General features: G+C 34.4%; 1 protein-coding gene and 1 pseudogene across 9 annotated transcripts in view; one reads left to right on the top strand and one right to left on the bottom strand.

The window, feature by feature from the left end:
* AKT3 (AKT serine/threonine kinase 3) overlaps window positions 1–23,783 on the bottom strand; it is a 430,706-nt gene that overhangs the window by 248,742 nt on the left and 158,181 nt on the right. The gene's annotated exons all lie outside the window — the stretch shown is intronic.
* Window positions 4,854–5,238, top strand: LOC143689435 (nuclear transport factor 2 pseudogene; annotated as a pseudogene).

Here is a 23,783-nt window from a genome sequence, read left to right on the forward strand (position 1 = left end):
GGGCTGGTGTGCGTATGCTAGGGGTAGCAGTATGGAGCGGGATCGCACAGGGGGATCTCAGGACGGGGGCACTCAGAAGGTGGTGGAGGGGGCGGGTAATGGGGTTCAGGTGTTTGAGTTGAGTAATCTAGTAGTACTGATCTTTGATAATGTTGTATTACATTTTTGCCAAAAAAAAAAAATCAACTGCTCATGTTTGTATGGATCTAATTCTAGATATCTTGTTTGTTCCTGTGTGTGTGTGTGTGTATGTGTGTGTGTGTTTGTGCGTGAGTGTGTTTATCTGTCAATACTACACTGTCTTAGTTAACCTACCTCTACTGTAAGTCTTAAAACTGGGGAGATTACAAGACTAGTGGTCAATAAGAGGGAGGGTTAAGGGACATTGGGATGTTCAGAGCTTTCTTTTTTCTTTTAATTTCATTTTGTGGAACAATGCAAATATTCTAAAAATGTTCATGGCGATGAATACACAATTATGTGATGACATTGTAAACTACTGAATATATACTTCAGATAGACTGTATGGAGTGTGAAGATATCTCAATAAGAATATACTTTATCACTCCCTAAAGGAGAAGACAGAAATATTTTCATTTGTATGTCAGGAAGAAGCATTATCATTTTGATATATCAAAGAGCTGACACAATTGTAAGCTTAAGTTTTGTTTGTATTTCATTTCTATATTTAGCCACAATCCAAGTTTTCAAAATGTATCATTACCTTTGTACATCTCTGAGGAAAACAATGAATAGATGATATCCATGCTCAAGGTACATTTTAGTTAAAACAACCTCTTTCGAAAAACATCATTATTTACAAAGAAAACATGTCATCAGTGTCTATTCAATAGAAACTGACCATAATGATAAAATCATGAGGCCACATGTTCAGAACAAAAGAAAATCTATTTAAAACAAATGATGTGAGGGTGCGAGGGTGGTTCAGTGGTAGAATTCTCGCCTGCCTTGTGGGAGACCCAGGTTTCATTTCCAGCCCATGCACTTCCCGAACAAACAAAGAAACCAACAAAACAAAACAAAACAAAAAAAATTGGTACTGCAATAATGAATACTCACATGGAAAAATAATGAAATATGACCCCACATAAAGCATACAAAAAAAATGTGTTGTATAATAAAAGTTAATAAAAAATTAGCATAGTCAATATGAGGTCAATAAACTCCTCAAATTAAGCATCACATACAAGGGCTCCTCAAAAAGACTAAACAACAATTTCTGCCATGATGTAGGTGAGCAGGCAGTGGTATGATATAATTAAGAAACTGAAAGAGAAAAACTGCCAACCCAAAATTCCTTATCTGGCAAAACAGTCCATCAAAAATGAGGGAGAATATAAGACATTCACAGATAAACAAAAAGTGAAAGAGTTCATCGACTTTTAGTGATGAACACCTCTACAATAATAGTTGGAGTCTTCAATAGCCCATTTTCATCAATGAAGAACATCTACCTAGACAGAAGATGAATAAGGAAACAGAGAACTTAATAAATATGATAAATAAATTAGACCTAAAAGACATCTACAGAACACTGCACTCCAACAGCAGGTTATACACATTATTTTCAAATGTATAAGGATCATTCTCCTGGAAAGAACATGTGTTAGCTCACAAAACAAGTCTCAATAAATTTTAAAATACTGAAATTACATAAAAGCACCTTCTCTGACCACAATGGTATAAAGCTAGAAATCAACAGCAGACAGAAGCTAGAAAAGCCACAGAATATGGAAGTTAAACAACACACTCCTGAACAACCAATGGGTAAAAGAAGAAGTCACAGGGAAACCAGGATATAATTTGAGATGAATGAAAATGAGAAAACAACATATCAAAACATAGCGGACACAGGGTAGGCAACAGTGGCTCAGTGGCAGAATTCTCACCTGCCATGCCGGAGACCTGGGTTCGATTCGTGGAGCCTGCCCATGCCAAAAAAAAAAACTTAGGGGACACAGTGAAGGCAAGTTCTCATAAGGAAATGTACAGTCTTAAACGCTTACATTTAAAAAGAAGAAAAATCAGGACTTTAAAACTTATTACAAAGCTAAAGTGGTCAAAACAACATGGTACAGTCATAAGGATAGATCGATGGACCAATGGAATCAAAATTTCTAGACAAACTGAGAGTTCAGAAACAGACCCACACATCTATGACCAACTAATTTTTCACAAGATTGCCAAGTCCACTCAATTGGGAAAGAACGGTCTCCTCAACAAATGGTGCTGAAGGAGGACCCCTATCATATAATATAATATAATATAATATAATATATATATATATATATAAATTAAGCAAAAATGGATCAAAGACCTAAATATAAGAACCAGAACTATAAACTCCTAAGAGAAAATGAAGGGAAGCATCTTCAGGAACCTGTGTTAGGCGATGGTTTCTTAGGCATTATACCCAAAGCACAAGCAACAAAAGAAAAAACAGATAAATGAGCCCTCATTAAAATTAAAACTTTTGTGCCTCAAAGAAGTTTTATCAAAAAAGTGAAAAGACAACCTACTTGATGGGAAAAAATATCTGGAAACCACTTATCCAATAAGAGTTTAATATCCAGAATATATAAAGAAATACGACAATTCAATAATTAAAAAAAAAGACAAAAAATAAACTTTTAAAGACATGCATAGAGATTTCTCCAAAGAGATATATGAGTGGCCAAAAAGCACACAAAAAGATGCTCAATATCAGTATTAGGGAAATGCAAATCAAAAGCATAGTGAGATATCATTTCATACCCACTAGAATGGCTACTCTTAATAAAACAAAAAGTTGTAAGTGTTGGAGAGGATGTGGAAAAATAGGAACACTTATTCGTTGCTAGGGGGAATGTAAAATGGTATAGCCACTATGGAAGACAGTTCGGCAATTCCTCAGAAAGCTCTATACAGAATTATCCTATGACCCAGAAATCCCTCTACTAGAATGTCTGCAAAAGAACTGAAAGCAGAGACTTGACCAGATATTTGAAAATAGATAGTATGGCAGAGTTCTCGCCTGCCATACTGGAGACCTGGGTTCGATTCCTGGTGTCTGCCCATGCAAAAAAAAAAAAAAAAAAAAAACCACCAAATATATATACATACATATATATACATCTGAACAAAGATATTCATAGGGGCATTAGTCACAATTGCCAGAAGACGGAAGTAACCCAAGTGCCCATCAAACAATGAATGGATAAATAAAATGTGGTATATATTCACAATGGAATACTATTCATCTGTAAAAAGGAATGAAGTTTGTTTTTTTTGGGGGGTGGTGGTTTGTTTGGTTTTTTGTTTTTTCATGGGCACACACTGGGAATCGAACCCAGGTCTCCAACATGAACTCTACCTGCTGAGCCACCATGGCCTGCTCAGGAATGAAGTTTTGATACATGTGACAACATGAATTAACCTTGAAGATATCTTATTGAGTGAAATAAACCATATACAAAAGGCCACATATTATATAATATGATTGATATGAAATAATTAGAATAAGCAAATTCACAGAACCAGAATATATATATACGTTATTAGGGAATGGGATGGCAGTAGGAAATAGGATGGAAAAGTTTCAGTAGTGGATGGTGATAATGGTAGCACAGCACTTTGAGTGTAATTAAACACACTAAATTATATATGTGATTGTAGTTACAAGGGGAAGTTTTAGGTCATATATATGTTATTAGAATAGAAGTTAAAAGGTAAAACATAAAACTGCACAAGAGAGTAAGCCCTATTGTAAACTATGGACTACAGTTAATAGTGCAATCATAAAAATGTTCTTTTTCATGAATTATAACAAATTTACCACATTAATGCAGTGTTACTAGTAGGGTGGTGTATGGGAAAAATATATACCCTACTGTATTAGGCTATTATTAATAGTGCAATTATAATATTCCTTCATCAATTATAACAAAGGTACCATACTAATGTAAAGTGCTAAAAATGAGAGGGGGCATGTGGGAATGCTATTATTTTTTACATGGTTTTTCTATAAATCTGCAACATCTCTAATTAAAAAAAATTTTTTTTTTTAAAGCAAGCTCAAATCAGAGACCTAACTGCACACCTGGAGGAATTAACAAAACCAAAAGTTGGTTCTTTGGAAATATCAATAAAAGCAACATATCTTTAGTTAGACTAAGAAAGAAAAACAGAGGATAGAAATAATTAAAATCAGAAATGGTAGAGAATTTTTGTTTGGAATCAAGGAACAGTTTTGGTAATGAATGATAGTGATGGTAGTGCAATATTGCGAATATTATTAACACCACTGAATTATATATTTGGATATGGATAAAATGCAGAATTCAGGGTTGTATATGTTATTGGAATACAAAAAATCAACAATAACAGAACTGTAGCAACACAAACAGTGAACCCTAATGTAAACTATGGGCTACAGTTAATAGAATAATTCTATTAATACTGTTATCTGTACCTTGACAAAGTTACCACACTAATGCAATGTTAATAATAGGTAAAACAGGGGAGGAGAAGTGCTAAAAAGGTATATGGGTACTCTGTACTGTCTGCATGACTTTTCTGTAAACAACTCAATGATAAATAAACTGAAATTAAAAAGGTCTTCATGGATTAACTATTAACTAAGACAAAAAAAATGACTGAAAGTTAACTTCAGTATAAAATCTATTTAATTTCATGGTTCTCAAATAAAAAATACTTAGTTGCTTAATGGCAGATGCCAAGCTATATACAAAAAGCTTATATTAAAAGACATATTAAAAGATGACAGGCCACTGCCACTGCCACTGCCATTTCTGCCACTGTGCCAGCCCCTAGGGTCTCAGTGAGGCTGGGTGATGTCCAGAACAGGAGACAAGCCAATTTAAGAGTAGTTTGGATCCAGCTTCATTCAGCATTACTACCAGTTATTTGATAATGACAGAACCAACTAGGAGAATTTTATTCTGATGTATCATGTCTTACAAGGAAAGGACAACAGTTCCAGGGGAAAGCTGCCATTGTGGAGAAATTGTGTAGACTTCCATTACAGAAAATCTAACACACCATCACGGTGCAGGACCATCAGCCTGTGCCAGAGAGGTGCATCATCAACGTGGTCATAGGCCAGCTCAAGGCCAATGAAGAGCCATCATGGGGTTCCACCAGATATTTCTATTAAAGAACGATGCTTGGCTTTGCACCAATGACAAGTTCAGGCTTGTCCTGTGTGGCTTTTGCTGACAGCCTCCCAGCCAGACACCCATGTTGTTTCCTCCCCCCTCCTCTTCCTTATACTATTCACATTCCTCTGACGCCCCACAAACGAGCAGGACCATGGGGGGGGGGGGGTAGGCACAGTGCACTGCTGCCACTGAGCTGTTGTACATGGCGTCCGGACACTAGACTAGTTGCATATGACGGTAGAATTTTGTGTTGTACCAGAACATGCCTTGGACAGACTTAAGTAATGCAAAAAGTTGTTCTGTTTTTTTTTTTTTAATCTGTTCACAAGTTGCTCTAACCCAAAGAAGTAAAGGAGAAAGCAGCTGTCTCACCACCCAGATACTGATTTGTTCAGATATTTCAATGCCTCATTATACAACAAAACCACAGAAATTTTCTTAAAAGTTAAAAAAAAGATGGCAGAATCTTCTTTCCTCTACAGGATTTTCATAATTAAATATTAGTACTACAAATACTGAGTAGATAATTCATAATAGTGTGCTACGTTCTAAATATCTTACACCAAACATTATAGCACGATGATACACCTCATAAAATATTTGCAATCTCTGAAATTGCCTGCTATGTTTTATATAAAAGATTGCCAGTGTCAATTCCAATTAGCTCTAGTGAAACTTACAAAAGTCTCTCAAGGAGTGTAAGAAATATGTTTCACTGAATTCATCATCTTTGTCTTTTATAGACTTCTTAAAAATAATCCTAAATAAATTTTGTGTGATCTACATTGTAATGAAGTAGCATAATTTTTCAACAGCACAGGAATAATTTGAAATATAACCTTTTTCAAAATGAAAGCACTTTGTTCCAGTTAAATATATGTTTCCAGCTTTTTTGCAAACTTTTTCAGGTTATCATTCCCCTTCTATGGAAGTTCCCTCAAGTAAGTTCTTCCCTGTCCTTGGGGAATTTAAAGGTATAAAATTCTATTGCAATGTCTATGCAACCTTCAACCTTATTGACTAGTTGTTGTTGACCAACTTTGGATGTGTTTTTGTCGTCTCTGACAATATGGTGATGCCTACAAAATATGCCAAAAGCACTAGACTTCTGTTCAGCTCACTTATTTCCAGGTAGTGTCCAATGAGCACCACAGCTCAAAGAATAAGTAACATGCTTTTATTTAGAACTGGAGAAAATGGCCTTCAAATATATTCATTCATTCAACAAATACTTACTAAATATCAAAATACATATAAAGCATTGAGAATGCAACAATGAATGATACAGGAGCTTTAAGTCTAGTAGGCAATGTTGAGAACGTAGAATTGGAGAAAAGTGATGGTGGGAGCAATTAAAATGCATAATAAAAATGTTGTGATTTCTTTAATAATTCTTACTGATCCAGGAAGTTATACTTAGGGATGGCATTATCTCCTATTATTTGGCATTTTAACATAGCATCTCATGTGCCCTGCAGAAAAAAAAAAGGTGCTCAACAGTACTTGCTGGTTTGTTTCTTTACTGTGGGCAAGGGAACTTGCTGGGAGGAATATGAGCTTTTGATCCCTTCAATATTTCATGAAAGAACTATGGTTTGCTGATATGCTGATTCCAAGATGAGGCACTCCAACCATTCCTCTTTGAAGCCTTATGACAATACAAACAGAAATACGGTAAGATAGTTTATGATGCTGCTTTCATCGCGCATAACAAGAAACACAGCTTTTCAGGTATTAAGAAGTTTTAAGATACTGCCATGCTTGTCTTTTTTCCTCATGGTTTTCTGCACAGTATTGATTAATGAGATCACATTTCATACACTCAAATTTCTCATTATGATTGTTTCTCTAAGTTTTCCAGTTATTGTAGAAGGTCACTGAGAAATTTGTCTACTCTGGTACTGGTCAATGCTACCACTGCAACTGACCAGACGGAGTGTGTTTACAATTTTGGTGATTTGTGCTGTGCTTCCAAGATGCCTTAAAAGTCTTCCAGATGCACCCACATTCCTCTGCATTACCACATATGCTCCATGATTATTTTGGAAAGTATATTATAGTTAAGAAACTTTGCTTCCACTGCATAATGCATGAACTTGTCATTTTTATATTAAGTACAGTTTTCATATCCACTTCCTAAAGAAGGCTAAGGTCCATGTTTTGCTTTGAAACTAAAGCAATGATGAGAAAAATACCTATACACTGAATATCACAAGATGTTAGAATGCCAACTGCTCTAAGATCTCAGAATGGCTGGTGGTGCCAATACATTATCTGCTTTAAAATTTTCTTTTGTTATCTAGAAAACTACAATTACCATCTATCTTTAAGCATTCTGATATCTGTTTTGTGTTAGTCACTAAATTGGTCAATCCAAACTTGATTCCATTTTTTTCTTTAGGAAATATATTACATTCTAAAAAAAGTTATGCTTTTTAATTATAATTTCCTTTAAACAAAAGAATATATTAACTATAATCTTCTTTTAAACATAAGAACAAAATCTCACTTGAGAAAGAAGCAAAGTAAATGGCAAGAGAAAGAGAATATAAAGTGTCCACACAAACTAGCCAGAAGAAAAATAGCATTGTGGCAATTAAATGAAGAATAAACCCTGAGTTTAGTTTACATAGCAGTAAAAATGTTGTGGAGAATTACTCAATCTGTACTCAGCTTCCTGCTGGGTTAAATGTGAGCTAAATTATTATTTTGCTTACATTTACGCCCCTGTAGATTGCAAAAGTAGTTTTGCATTATAGCAAAAAGTCTCTAATTCCATACACTGCTCTGAACACAAAGTCTTTCACGCACTATTCTAAAAAAGTAACTGTGGTCATAGAATTTTAAACTACTTCAAAGAAATGGGCCAGTTCTTTCAAAGAAATTTCATTAGAAATTTTGTCCCTACTGTTTTTATTTTCTATTTTACCACACCACACACTCTAAATATTTAAGTCTATGTCATAGCCTACATTATACATTCACTACAGTAAATAACCTTAATGAATATGAAATATGGGAGCAGTAAATTAATAACACAAATCTACTCATCCATGTATCTCCAGGACCTACTACAAAGCCAGGCACAGAGCACGATGGCAAACCATTAATGGAATGGATAAACAAACAAACCATTATTCAAAATGAGGACTGTACTCTTATCAGAAAAGCCCTTTCAGAGAGGCCTCACTATAACATGAGCTGTGGTTCTCCGTCCATTTTTTTCTAATATAACACATCTGATAGATATGTAAAACAATTAATATTGCAAAAATTGGCAGAATAAGCTAATGCTTGTTCATCAGGAGTGGTACTGTGCCATTTGAAAAACCCTCAGGTGATCCAAACCTCCCCTTCTTTGTATTAAAATCAATGTCTTATAGAATAAAAGTCAATAAACTAGAATACAGCTTTTTTCTGACTCTCAACAATGGAGTCTTTTCTATAATAAGTTTCCTATAATATGGGGATCCTAAAATGACACTTCATCAAGACATAAACTATTAGTCTGAAGGTTTTGAACAATCCATGGCCTTTTTAATTCTCCTCTTTCCTCTTTCATTTTCCTTACACAGTATATTTATTGAGATGTGATCATAGTATGTTTAAGTGGTGAAAAGAAAGAAGTGGTAAAAGCAGGAAGGAAAGGAAACTTATACTGAGCCAAAACTGCTCAGGTTTGACCCATAAGAGATCTCTTCTCAAGAGCACTGAGAGACTCTTGCTAGAGTATCCTCACTTCACTCAGAAAGCCATGCTGAGGCTCAGACACACTAGTAATACCTAGTCGAGGGCAAGCTGAAATTTGAATAGAGAGCTACTTTTTCAACAAAATCCTACTATACCACACTGCTCAAGCTTTCAAATGAGGCAGCACAGCACAATGGTTTGAAGCACACACTCTGAAGCCGACAGTCCAGTTTCAAATGCCAACTAGGTCACTTACTATCCGTTTGACTGTGGACATCACACAAATCTAAACAATGGGTATAATAGTAATGAATAATAATACTTACCCCATCAGGTTGTTGTGAAGAAGAAATAAATTAATGTTTGTAAGTACAGAGAAGAATGCCTGGCTCACAGTAACCACTACATATTTGTTAAATTAATAAAACATCTTAAAGTCTGGCTAAGGAAACCAATTAAAAAAGATATTGTGAATGCCTAACATGTTCAACACAAAAGTAAATCAAGTGTTCAAAACAGAATTTGTTCAGGCAGTACAACAGCGGCTCAGTGTTCTTGCCTGCCATGCTAGAGACTCGGGTTCGATTCCTTGAGTCTACCCATGCCAAAAGAAAAAAAAAAAGGAATTTGTTCATTTTATTTGTCCAGATTACCACAACTCCATATTAGTTTAGCAAAGTATGTGCTGGTTTTTGTGGATAAAATTTCAACTTTTAAAACTCTTTGCTTATCTGTCCTATTTCCACCTCCCAGGATAATTGACAATCGTGAATTGTATTCCATTTGCTAAAGCAATTAAAATGTTTATTTAAAAACTAACAATTCTATCACAGAAATGGTGTTTCTTAACTCAATATCAAGTAACACTAGGGAGAAAAACAAATCAAAAGCACTCTTTTACATTTATTACTAAAACTCTCAATGTCGCCTTCAAATTATCTCATAAGAAATACATTATACACAGAAAAAAAAGTCTCATTAATTTAACATCAGGCTTTCCCCATTCTTCCTTTTCTACTGCACAAGTGATCATAAATTAATATCTCAAATGGTTGGAACTCAGAAACATGCTAAACCACACATTTTATCAAACTTTTGTAAGTGCTAGAAATGCATATTTCAACTTCTGATATATTTATATTTACAAGTGCATATCCAGTGAAATAAATTATTCCTGATTTGGAGTGTATTTTACAGATGTGCTTATGCTTATGTTAATAAAACTGAAGGGAAAAGATATGTCCATTTCAAAGAATATTGTTGCTGTATATTCAAAAGTGTGGCTACAAACAATTTTAAATATCAGAATATCTGTTACGAAAGAGACAAAAAGTAAAACCGACCGAAGTAAAACCACCCTAACTTTCCTGGGTACTTTCTTTATCCTCTTTGTAAATCAATCTAATTTGGCAATTTGTGACCAGTCATCTGTTACCATTTGCTTAGAAAAGAACTCAGTGTGCTTAAATGCTGTCATCAAACTGAAGTGCACCAATACATCTAACATATTTAAAAGAACAGAAGCAATCAAATAAATAGAGCCACAAATCAAATACTATTCAATTATTCAAATAAATTCCTTTCTCTTCCCCAAAGCAAGCTTATATTAGATAAATACCAGAAAAGCTGCTTCTGAGAGTTAAAAATGAATTTACTTACCTTGGCCCTCTGAGGGCAGTATTACCTAACACAAAGACAGAAATTTCAGAGAACAATCTTTACTACCATTTTAACAAAAATTAATTTTTTTAATCTGAAATGGACATTTCATTTTGTTTATCATATAGAAATATTTCTTACTACATCATTATCCACACCTCTACCGGCAAAAAAATGCTTCCAGTAACTTTGAAAGTAATAACTTCTTAAAATCAAGGTATCATAAAGGAAATGCCCTGATGTCTAAACATCATAGAAGTCTTCCAAAATACAACGAAATAAAAAATTATATAAATGATTTTGCACTATGTAAATATCCTATTAAGTTCTTATTGCAATGTTTTCTGTAAAATAATATTTTTTTCAAACTGCACCATATCAGAACATAAGACTCTTTCAGTACAAGATAAAGTAATTCAAAGAGATTAATGTTCTGCCCAAACTATAGGTGATCGGGATTCTTATTAAAAACAGCCAACAGCCAATAGGCTCATTTGTTACAAATCACTCATTTATTAATAAAAAATAATAAAAATGACAAACAGGCAGTATAAGGTCAAAGCATACATTTAATTTTCATTACGGTTCTGAAATTAAAACATCTTAACATAGCATAAGAATTAACCATTTAACACCTGAATCTAAGTCAATGTGCATTGGATGCTTTAATCCTTTTCTTTAGGAAGTGCATATTTCACCCAAAGTAGGAAAAAAGTTTCCTGGCATTCACTTTTCAAAGATTTTTCCTGATATCCAAAACACTAAATAATTACCTCTATATACCCAGTGACATGACAGACCTTTAATTTAATATAAAAAATGCTTATCTTCATGTCAAAGGTTTATGTGTAAATTAATTAGTGATGATCCAGTATAACACACACCACCACCATCCCCAGGGGGAGAAAAAAAAAAAACTAAACTAGTTTAAAAAAAGAGTTTACAACACAAACAGGGAACCCTAGTGTACATATATATTGGAGTATAGTTAATAGTACTATTATAATAATATTCTCTCACCAAATATAACAAATGTGCCACACTAATACAAGGTACTAATAATGGAGGGGGGTTATATTTTTTCAGAAAAGAACTATGCTATAGTGAATGACTTACTGAAAGGAGATAAAAGTACTACAAGCAGATAAGTAAGCATATTTACTTTACACAAAAAGATTATCTGGCACATGGCTACCATTTAGTAGAAATGTACTTTTATTTAGAATTTGCATTTACTTTTAAGAAAGTTCTTGCTTCTATAACTTAAGGTATAATTTTATACTCAGAAACTATGCCCTTATCTGGCATAACTGTGAGTAAACTAGGTTTCTAAGATTTGTACTACTGGAATTAAACAGTTTTACTCTCTCTAAAGTGTACAATACTATGGCAATTTTAAAGCAAAAGAAATTAAAATTAAATTCCAAGTCTTTATTTGCTAAATAAAAAGTATAATGAGCTATCTTAACAGAGTCAGTCAAACATAATGCGAACGCAGAGAAGAGAAAGAAGGTCATTTTATGAAATTCTTCTCTATAATAAATATATATATATTTAAGCTTAAATATCTTTTCAGAAAGATGCCAGGAAACAACAGCTGCTGTTAAATGTGCTTTCACTTAAAGTATAAAATTATGAACTTTGATGCTGTGTTCTAGTCTCAAGCAAATAAGTGACTTGCTTAGCCAAAAAAATATACACACTTCACGGTTTATGCCTTTCCTGCCTTTGTATCTTAATCATCTTCTGTTCTACAAAGTGCTACCAAGTTTACCAACATCTTTAATCAGATTTTCTTGAAACTAAAACACATTAAAAATTTTAAGCCAAAACATTTAGCAAGATTCCTTAAAGAATATGTCAGACAGTGAAATACTCTTCTGCTTTCAACATACTGGCCAATATTTTTAAAAATTACTATTCATGCAGGATTTTTCAGAGGCACAATTCAAATACATCTATATACCATTAAAGCTAAAAGTTCCTGAGTTATCCTGAAAATATACCAAGTACAGTTTCATTCTTATGTGAAAATGTCCTCATATTTAAATAGTTTCATCCTAATCTATGATCCATCATTTCATGCCAAAGGAATATTTCCACTTCTTTGGTACTACAAGTTGTTTTTAGTAAACATAATGCCATTATTTAAAAAAATTAGACTGTAACATTTAATGTACAGTAAACATTAATGACTGTAACCATGAGCCATTACATTAAAATATTCTTATAAGAAACTTGTATTACATTTTACATCATTCAAATTAAGGTTTATTTTTTTCTAGCATAACCAATTTATTCTTTGAAACCAAAATAGAAGCCCTCTTCTCACCATACCCAGTCCTACTAACCACTCTTAGAAACTGCTTGGGCAGCTCTCCCAGGTGCTAGACCTCTTCACTCTTCATCCAAAATTACCAAAGGCTATTTAGTAAAAAATAAATAAATTCCTCACAGAAACAACGATATTTAAAACAACAACAACAACAACAACAACAAAAAAAAAACACATAGGAACCATCTACTTTCTGTATGGGAATTAATCACCCTTTACTGAATCTGAGTTCCTTGGGTCAATCAAAGGCAATTCCCAGCACTATCATCGCTATATGAACTTGATGAGTTTCTTCATGTATAAAACAAAGAATTGTGACAAACAATGCTTCAAAATTCCTTAGGAGGTGAAGAATTATTTCTCATATTGTTTGTTCACAACAATTAAGCTATTTGTTAATTATGTGTTCAAAATCTTATTTCAAAAATAACCCCAAATACAGCTTAAATATTGAACAAAAAGAGAGAAAATGTTGTTACAAAATAATATATATATTTTTTTGGCCTGGGCAGGCACCAGGAATCAAACCCGGGTCTCAGGCATGGGTTACAAAATAATGTGAAATGAATACTAAATTAAAGAAGTTAATACTATTCTTCAGACTCTCATAATGATTTTTAATTAGAAAAGTAATTTTATAGGATATTTAAAATCTTAATTACTGAATACCCACACATACCACATCCCAAAATTCAACAATTTTATTTGTATTCTCCCTGAACACTGATTTCCCACCAGATTTATGAAATGATCATGAATCATGAAACAAACCTAAGGTTCTGAGAAAACAGCCATATTTTGGTGACCATTCTCTTAAATGGCCCCTAGAACTTTCCATGCTCACTTAGCAGTAGCTCAGAGCATTATATAAGTGCTCCTAATGCAATTGTTATGGACCTCTAGACTTATACAAAATACCTAACAAAAATAATTATTACTTACAGCTAACTACTAAATACATTCCAGACATTCTAAATATGTTATTTCATTTACTCTTCACAAAATCCTTGAAGAACAGTTATTGTTTCCTTCTTTAAGGAAGGAAAGTTGAAGACACTGAAGCTTGATAAGGTTGAACAATTTTCTTAAGGTCACTCATCTAATTAATTGATATTTAAATGTGGTCGGTGTAACTTCAAAGACACTCTGCCTCTAATATGTATACTTCCCTATAGTATAAGATTTGGCAAATGGATGTGAAAAATGCAAAGTAGAATGACATGATGAATAAATCATAGAACTACAAGTTTCCTTTTATGCAAACTTGCTTTTGTTCAGCCACTCACAAACATCTCGACTGCTGGCAAATCATGCTCTCTCAAGTTATTAATACCTTTACCTGGAAAATAGCATGCTGTTTACCCCCAAACTTAGCAGAGATACAAGGACTGACTATGAAACTATAAACATATGTACATAATTCTACATACAAAATTTCAGCATATCGTGGTCTTGCAAAGAAGAGAAAAAAATGACCACAAAAGATAAAGGAAAGGTCCAGTGTAGCTATGATTCTCTCCACCATTTCAGCAACAATGGGTTAGAATCTTTGAGGGAAAACCTGATAGTGAGATAAAAGTTTTTCTAAATTGAGTTGGCCTCTATTTTTTATGAAGAATAGAAAATAACAGAAAACCTTTCTTTAATCCTTTCATAAAGACATTACTCTGGAAATAAAGCATAGTCAGTATGTCTCGGCCTTTCAATCTATGCTTTAAGTACTTCTGCTAAATAATTATGCAGCAAAACCCTAAAGCTTTAGAAACATGAGTCTACCAAAAGTAAAAAAAATATAAGCACTTTGTTTACACATATTTTTTTTTAATATAAATGCAAATGGAAAAAAAAAAGAAAAAGGGAAGTCAGGGCTTCTCTTTAGGTTTTGTTTTTGGTTTTTTTTTTTGGTCATTTTACTTATATTGCAATTGTTTTGAAATTTTATAAAAGTTTAGGTGTCCAGAAAATAAGTGCCTCTGAAAACTTTTACCTAACATCACTGTTTCTTCTCAATTATTTAAGGTCAAGGTTATAAAACAGATACCTAAATAAAATATTCACTTCAACCTAAACAAAAATATTGCCACATTTAAAAACATTCCAGATATATAAAATCTCTAATACCTAATGACAAGAATGAATCAGAAGGAAATATACAACCTAGTGATCATGCATGATGAAAACACATGTGGCCATATATAACAACACACCTAGAGAAAAGAGCACGGGCCCAGCAGGCTCAGTTATTATATAACGTTGTTTCACAACTAGAAGCGTGTAAATTCATTACTCAGTAAAATAAACTTGGTACTCTCTATCTCACCCCTAGTGGTAGAGAAAAAACAAATCAATTTAGTTTCAAATAATAGTCTACACACTGACTAGTGTTCAACTGTTAATGTATGTATTTAGAGCATGGCAAGTCACCTGACTGATTTCCCAATCAAAAACGCCTGTTATCAGTTAGCATTTCACATCAACATTAACCAAATGTATTAGCTATTATCTATATAGAGAAATCAGAAAGTTTGCATTGCCATTTAAGAAGAAGCAGCGTTCTAAAACTAGAGATCAATAAGGGAAGATTAAGTATTATCCCCCTAAACTAATTAACAAAATGAGAGGAGGGGGACATGCAGGAAAACAATGATAATTAGTATGTACTCTTAGTTAACCAAATCCACACATACATTCATTCTGTATATGCACAAACATCAGCAGCATCATAAACCATCTCAAGTTCTAGCCATTATTCAGTTCGACATCTGCACATGTTTATGCGTCTCTCCAAACAACCTCTTGAACACCCTGCTGGAGCTGTCATTTTTTCTTCTCCCTATCTGGCAGATGGCAAGTCAACAATCGGCATCAACAGCAGCCGAATATCTCCCCCCTTCATACTACCCCCCTAAACAGACACAATAATAACTTCTTTGTGCTTCCCTACAATGCAGCTGCTTAAACCATTTCGCTACAAGGCTGCTTTGCCTTAATAAAAAAAAAAAAATCCCTTCTGTCAAGTCTAAAAAGCAGCATAATGTTAAGCAAGCTAAAGCCACAGCACAGCTGCAAACGGGCAGACACATTGACAGCTCCTCCCTTAACAAAGCCCTGTGAATTGAAGGGGGTTCATCTGAGGCTCACACAGTAATTAGTATAAAAAAGTCCGACAGCCTCTATTATGCTAAGGGGGGAAAAAAACTGGACAGAACTGGGCTGCTGTTTTGCGTCAAGAGTTCTGCTGCAGAGTAGATAAATCATGTTGGGTTTTTTCCTCTCTTTTTAAAGACAGTAATAAGGAGGATGAGAGAAGCTAATTTGAAAACTTGGACACAGTAATTGTACCATATGGTGAGCATTTATCCTTTCTGAAATGCACGCTAACAGTCACTTACATGCACTCTGCTTTGTTTTACAGTTGTTATTCTCTCTACCATATTCATAAAATGGATTTGAATATTTGATACTCAAGAGAAGTTGTGTGTAATTAGCAACAGAACTGCCTGGGTTTAATTTACTGGCCTTGCACAGCAATCTAGTAAAACACAAAACAAAATTAAACAATGTGTCCGCTTTTTAAAATGTTTTTATTCTTTAGCTCAATAACAAATGAATGTATACAGGTACACAGAGGTGCTTCTAAGTTAAGGTATAATTTAAAAATTCCAAAAGAATACGCTACAGCTGTTGGTAACATTTCTACTGACCCATTTCAAAGATACAGTATCACTATGAATACGACCTTTCACTAAGACCATCTGGTTCAATTTTATATCTGACTGAAACAGATACAACTCTTCTTCATATATTATATCAGTAAACATACACTTAGAATTTCCCTGTACGTGTCCTAACAAATTTTCAAGAAATTTTGTCAGTTATTAAATAGTTACCACATAAGTACCAAGGATCATGCTGGGCACAGGGAGGAAGATATAATCAAGATTTTTACATTACTAAAATAAATCTAAACATAAACTGACTTAGTATTTCAAATTTTATAAAAATCCACTATGACTAGTCAAAAATTTTATAAAAATCCACTATTTGAAAAAAGAGACTTCAATAACATTAGGGCACTATTGTTTATCAGGCCCCAATGTATATACCAGAGTGCAATATTTGCCTGACAAGAATTATATAGAAAAAAGTGTAACATGAGTTTTTTCCTATTCTGAAGTAAATTCATTTAATGCAGCTGTGTACCCTTTAGATAAAAATGTAAAGTGTTCATCTACTATAAACTACATTTTAATCACTCAGAAATACTCAACTAGAACACATAAGCATTCTAAAAATTCTAATGGAATAAATTATAGGTCCGAATTTCTACAATTTATTTGTGACCAAAGATAACCATCTGATCAACATTTTGGGGACATGAAAACGTAAAATATTTTAAAGAATTAATAGTTCAATCCAGAACTCAAGTGCCTATCAAAATTGAAGTAATCTTGTGCCTTGATAAAAAAAAACTATACTGAGAAACAATATCCAAATGCTACCCCAAGAAGATGTGACTGCACCCAAGAAGGTAGATATAACTATATTCAGAAGGAACTGTCCTAACGCAACCTGTACTACCAGTAATTTGTGCCCCTAGTATTGGGCCATAGGACCCATTTATTCTAAGATGAAAATATTTCACTGTGTATACTTCTTTGCAGTTTACTAAACATCTTATATATTAAAATGGGTCTTACAAGCTCATTAGGTTGGATCACAACTTGGTTTGATAAATGGAGATGCATTTTTGTTTGGGAAATATATGACCAACAGTACATGTCTAATTCTGTATACTTTCAAACCAGGTGTATAGTACTGTATTAACATGGTCATGGTGCTAATTAGGTTAAACAATAAACAGCTCAATGTACAGAGGTGGGATGGGGGAATCCTTCTCTTTCTAAAAATGTACAAAGAAACTTTATATGGCAATTATCCTGGATAATTAAAAGACAAAAGGAAAACACAACTAATATTGTTTGGAAGGTAGGTTCAAACATGTGACCATATAATGACTGATAGCTTCATCATATAAATAGCCATTATTGGTGGAAAAACAAAAAAATGATTCAATTTAGAAAACTAAGTTGAAGATATATTTGTAAATTTTACGCCCCATTTAGTTAGAATACTTAGGGTATTGGATCTTCAAATTAAATGGAATAATGATGGACTTCATTTCAGAAAAAGTGTTGTCACATCACTTTGATCAACAGCTTTCCTTAACTAAATCAATCAACACTTTCTAAACTATCTGAAATCATTTTTTTTTAAGTTTTACTATGGTAACATTTATAACATAAAATTTTCTATGTTAACCTGTTTAATGAATTTACCATTTAACAATTCAAACATCCACAGCATTTTACCTTCACCACATTCCTTACAGCAACCCAACAGGCAGGGACCAGCCAACCTGAAACTGTTGGCCTTCAAGGTGGGCAATGGGCACCAGGAGCTACAGCTGAGCAAATCACTCATAGTTGTTCAGTCTCCTTGCCCCCCCTCTCCCTAAATGCTGTAATGTATTTCCCTGGTTATTCAAGCCCCCAACAGTTCTTTAGGACAGTTTCAGCATGTGTACTAGCTGTTTTGGGAAGAGGATGAGCCTTGTAACTCCCTATTCTGTCATCTGCCCAGAAGTCCTCCTGACTGTGTTTTTATTAACAGAGAGTGTTACACTCGTATGAGTTCTCATGTATGCCTGAATTGTTCTTTCTAGTGATCATACAAACATAAATTATTTTTAAAAAACTTTTTTCCTTTTTAGAAATTCATTGACTTTCTCCATGTGAATTTTAATTGTTCGTAATTTTTTCCAAATACCTAACTTCAATCCAGTAAACTAGAAATCTGTAATACCCTTCCCCTTAAACAGATGGCTAAATTTACTAGAGATGCAACAATTTATTGTGCCATCCATAACCCCTCTAAGGGAAGATGCTCTACTGTCACCTTCTATGTTTGGAGGTAAACAGACACCCCTACTCACAGTCAAGTTCATCAATAAGCTTGAGAACTTACTCAAAGAACTAAGAAGATGCAAGTGAAAGTGAAGAAATGGGGAACTACAGCCAAAACACCATGTCAGTGATAGAACTGACATTATGGGCTAACTGCAAGTTGTATTTATGAGGGAACAAAACCTACATGCAAGCCCCAAGGAGCTAGTGGGTAGAGAGAGTGTGGGAAATGTCCAAGCGTAGGGTTGCTGCAAACTTGGAGAGCCACAGAAGTCCTCTTACACGAGAATAGAAGAGGACACAGCCCATTACAGATCCACTTATTAGCCGGTTAATTTAGATCTCTGGGTCCTGCTGCTTTAGCCTGTCACAGACAGGCACAGCCTGTGCTATTGTTTTGAACTCACATCAGAGGTGAAAACACCAGACGGGTGAAAATACCATGTCTTTGTAGGGCTGAGGGGATAAAGGTTGTTGAAGGGAGCACCTGCTGGGCAAGCCAGGAAAGGGCACTTTGATGTCATCAAAAAGGATTCTTAGTGAACAGCACCATCTGCAGGAAAAGCCAGGAAACCTCAGCATAAGGGAGCTGAATAAAAGGCTTTTGGGCATCTTTCCTGACACTCTCTCCAGGGCCATTTGGAACTGGTCTGCACCCCCTGCATGAGAAACAGGCCCTGTTTCAGCTGGGAAACACTGACAAACCAGCTACCAAAGAAGATGTTTAACACAAAATCCAATCAACAAAAAAATCCCAGACAACAGAAAGAAACCAACTGTTCTAGCTTGCTAGCTGCCGGAATGCAATATACCAGAAATGGAACAGCTTTTAAAGGGGGAATTTATTAAGCTGCAAATTTACAGCTCTAAGGCTGTGAAAATGTCCCAATTAAAGCAAGTCTATGAAAATGTCCAAATTAAGGCACCAACAAGGTTACCTTCATTCAAGAAAGGCCAATGGTTTTTCTCTCAGCTGGAAGAGCACATGGCAATGTCTGACCGCTTTCCCATTTCATGAAGCTCCCCTGGGGCCATTTTACTTCCATATCTCCAGAGGCCTCTGGCTGCATTGGCTCTGTGGCTCCTGGCTCTAAAGCTTTTTCTAAAATGTTTCCTCTTTTAAAGGATCCCAGTAAAATACTCAAATCCCCCTGGAATGGGTGGAGTCACATCACCCTCTAATCAAAGGCTCATACCCACAACTGGGCATGTCACATCTCCATGGAGATAATCTAATCAAGTTTTCTGCCTACAGTCTTGAATAGGGATTAAAAGTAAGGACTACCTCCACAAAATGGATCAGGATTAAAACATGGCTTTTAGGGTACATAATCCTTTCAAAGCAGCACACCAAATATGAGAATAACCTTGTCAAGAAAATCAGATGACAGATATCACTAAAAACTTATAAGTCATAATAAAACAGGAAGAAATGGCCAAGTCAAAGGAACAAATTAAAAGCTGGAGGAGATGCAGAATTTGAACAATTAATCAAAGATATTCAAACAAATCCAATTCAAGGATAGGAAAATATGGCTAGAGATAAAGGATTTCAAGAAGACACTGGATGAACATAAAAAGGAATGTGAAAGCATGCAAAAAAAAAAAAGTAAAGAAAACAACTTACACAATGAAAAGCACAATAGATGAGATTAAATATATGCTAGAGGCATACAACTGCAGATTTGAACAGGAAGAAGAAAGAATAAGCGACCTACAAGATAGAGCACCCAAAATTAAACAGATAAAAAAAAAACTGACAGAGAAAAGTATGGGAAATTTTGAGCAGTGATGTACAGAATTTGAGCAGTGATGTACAGAAGTGAAATACGGTAATTTCACTTTTGATTTCCCCAATCAAAAGACATGACACACACTGGCAGAATGGATAAAAAAATGATTCACTACATGCTATCTACAAGAGACTCATCTTAGATGCAACGATACAAATAGGTTGAAAGTGAAAGCCTGAGAAAAGATATTCTCAAAGAGTAGACAATAAAAGAGTTGGTGTAGAAATAATAATATAGGACAAAACAGGGTTTTATAAGAGACAAAGAAGGGTAATAAAAGGGGTAATCTACCAAGAAGAAATAGGACCCAGATTGCACCAAAATACGTAAGGCAAACACTGGCAAAACTGAAGAGTAACAGACATCTCTACAATAATAGTTGGAGATATCAATAGAGCAGTTTCATCAATAGACAGAACATCTAGACAGATGATCAAAAATAAAACAGAGAATTTGAATATGATAAATGAACTAGACTTAACCCCCATATACAAAACAATGGACCCCAAAACAGAAGGATATACATTCTTCTCAAGTACACATGGATCATCCTCCAGGAGAAACCACATGTTGGGTCACAAAACAGGTCTCAATATATTTTAAAAAACTGAAATTATACAAAGAACTTTCTCTGATAGTAATGGAATGAATTTGGAAGTCAGAAACAGCCAGATAACTGGAAAATTGACAAATATATGGGGGTTAAATAACACACTCTTAAACAATATTAGGGTTAAAGAAATGCAAAAGAAAGGTGCAAATATCTCAAAACGAATGAAAAAATGAGACCCCAACACATCAAAACTTATGGGATGTAGTGAAGGCAGAGCTGAGATCTTTACCCTAAATGCAAAGATCTAACTGCACACCTGGAAGAACTAGAAAAGAACAGCAAACTAAAAACAAAGCAAGAAGAAGGAAAAGAATAACAAAGAATAGAGCAGAAATAAATGATATCAAGAACAACAACAACAACAACAAAAAAAACCCCAGAATCCATAAAATCAAAAATTGGTTCTTTGAGAAAATCAATAAAATTGAAAAACCCTCAGCTAGGCTGAATAAAATAAATAAAATCAGAAATGGAAGAGACACTACTACATACCCCACAGAAATAAAAAAGGTCATAAGAGGATATTATGAACAACTGTGTGTTAAAAAACTAGACACCATAGAGGAAAAGGACAATCTCCTTGAAACCCACAATCTACATTAACTCTAGATCAAACAGAATCCTCAACAAACCAATCACAAGTAAAGAGATGTAATCACTAATGAAAAACTTACCAACAAAGAAAAGCCCAGGACTAAATGGCTTCACAGGTTAATTCTACCAATCACTCTAAGAAAACAGTAATTAAAATTAAAAAGAAACCACGCTTGCTCAAACTCTTCCAAACCCTTGAAGAGGGGGGAATACTACCTAACTCACATGAAGCCAACATCACCCTAATATCAAAGCCAGATGATATACTACAAGAAAAGAAAAATACATACCAATCTCTGTAATGATTATAGATAGATAGAAAAATCCTCAACAAAATTCTTGCAAATAGAGTCCAACTGCATATATACACCATGATCAAGTAGTTTTAAAAGCAGATATGCCAGATACTTTCAAGAGTATGTTGAACTGATAATGTAAAAATATTGGCAAAGTCCCTTGAGGGACAAGAGAAAAAATATGGAACTATTAAACTTTTCTACCTGGAAAATCTCTGATACTCTCTCAAACATTAGGAACTTCCAAGTTAGTCCAAGCCCTTGATCCTGAGGATTGCTCTTGGGAAAATTATTTCTCTAATGGAGAAGCTAAGCCTACCTATAACTATGCCTAAAAGTTGCTTTCAGAGTAGTAACTCCTTTTGTAGCTCAGATGTGGCCTCTCTCTCTCTCTCTAAGCCCAGCTCTGCAAGTAAAATCATTACCCTTCACCATACCTGGGACATGACATCCAAAGTTTCCCTGGTAACATGGGCATGATGCCCAGGGATGGGCCTGGGCCTGGCACTGTGGAATCAACAATGCCTACCTGACGAAAAGGGGGAAAAGAAATGTAATGAAAGAAGGTATCAGTGGCTAAGCGATTTCTAATACAGTCAAGAGGTTATTCTGGAGGTTACTCCTATGCAAACTTCAGATAGATATTGTTAATTGCCATGATATGCCAAGTCACACCCAACAGTATTCCTGTAAACCCTATGAGACTCTATAAATAAAGTTTCACTCACTAAATTTATTTTTCAGAAATCTAAAACCTCCTAGATAGTTCCTAGGCCAGATAAGCCCTGAAACCTAGAGTTACCAGTCTCTCCAAGAGCATTCCCCCTACTCCATAATGTCGGCTCCCCTTTTCAACATGAAGAAGTTAGAATGGTTATTGCCCAAATATCCCTAAAGACTGGAAAAAGAACAAAGGAAAAGGAGGAGCTGTAACAGAGAAGACAGGATTTAACAAATGAATATGACTTCTGAATCATTATATTGATATTTCTTTTTAGTCTCCAGTGTCCTAGAACAGCTAGAAGGAAATATGTGAAATTGTGGAACTGTGACTCATACCATATACTGAAATTTGTTCTATAATTACTCATTAAAATGTACTTTGAAATTTATCACTTTTTTGTATATATGTTATATTTCACAATAAAAAAGTTTAAAAAAACAGGAATGCAAGGATGGTTCAATACAAGAAAATCAATCAATGTAATAAACCACATTAACAAACAGAAGGGGAAAAAAACCACATGATCTTCTCAATTAATGCAGAAAAAGCATTTGAGAAAATCCAGCATCCTTTCCTGATAAAAACACTCCAAAAGATAAGAATAGAAGGAAAGTTCCTCAACATTTTAAGGGGCATATATGTAAGACCCACAGCTAACATCATACTCAACGGTGAAAGAATAAAAGCTTTCCCTCTGAGATGAGGAACAAGATAAGGATGCCCATTATCCCTACTGTTATTCAATATTACGCTAGAAGTTCTAGACAGAGAAATTAGACAAGAAAAAGAAATAAAAGGCATTCAAATCAGAAAGGAAGAAGCAAAATGTTCACTATTTTGCAAACAACATGATCCTATATTTAGTAAGTCCAAATAATCTACAACAAAAATCTACTAAAGAAGTTCATTAAAGTGGCCGGAGACAAGATCAAC

This window comes from Tamandua tetradactyla, chromosome 7 (assembly GCF_023851605.1).
Source record: "Tamandua tetradactyla isolate mTamTet1 chromosome 7, mTamTet1.pri, whole genome shotgun sequence".
Taxonomy (NCBI): domain Eukaryota; kingdom Metazoa; phylum Chordata; class Mammalia; order Pilosa; family Myrmecophagidae; genus Tamandua; species Tamandua tetradactyla.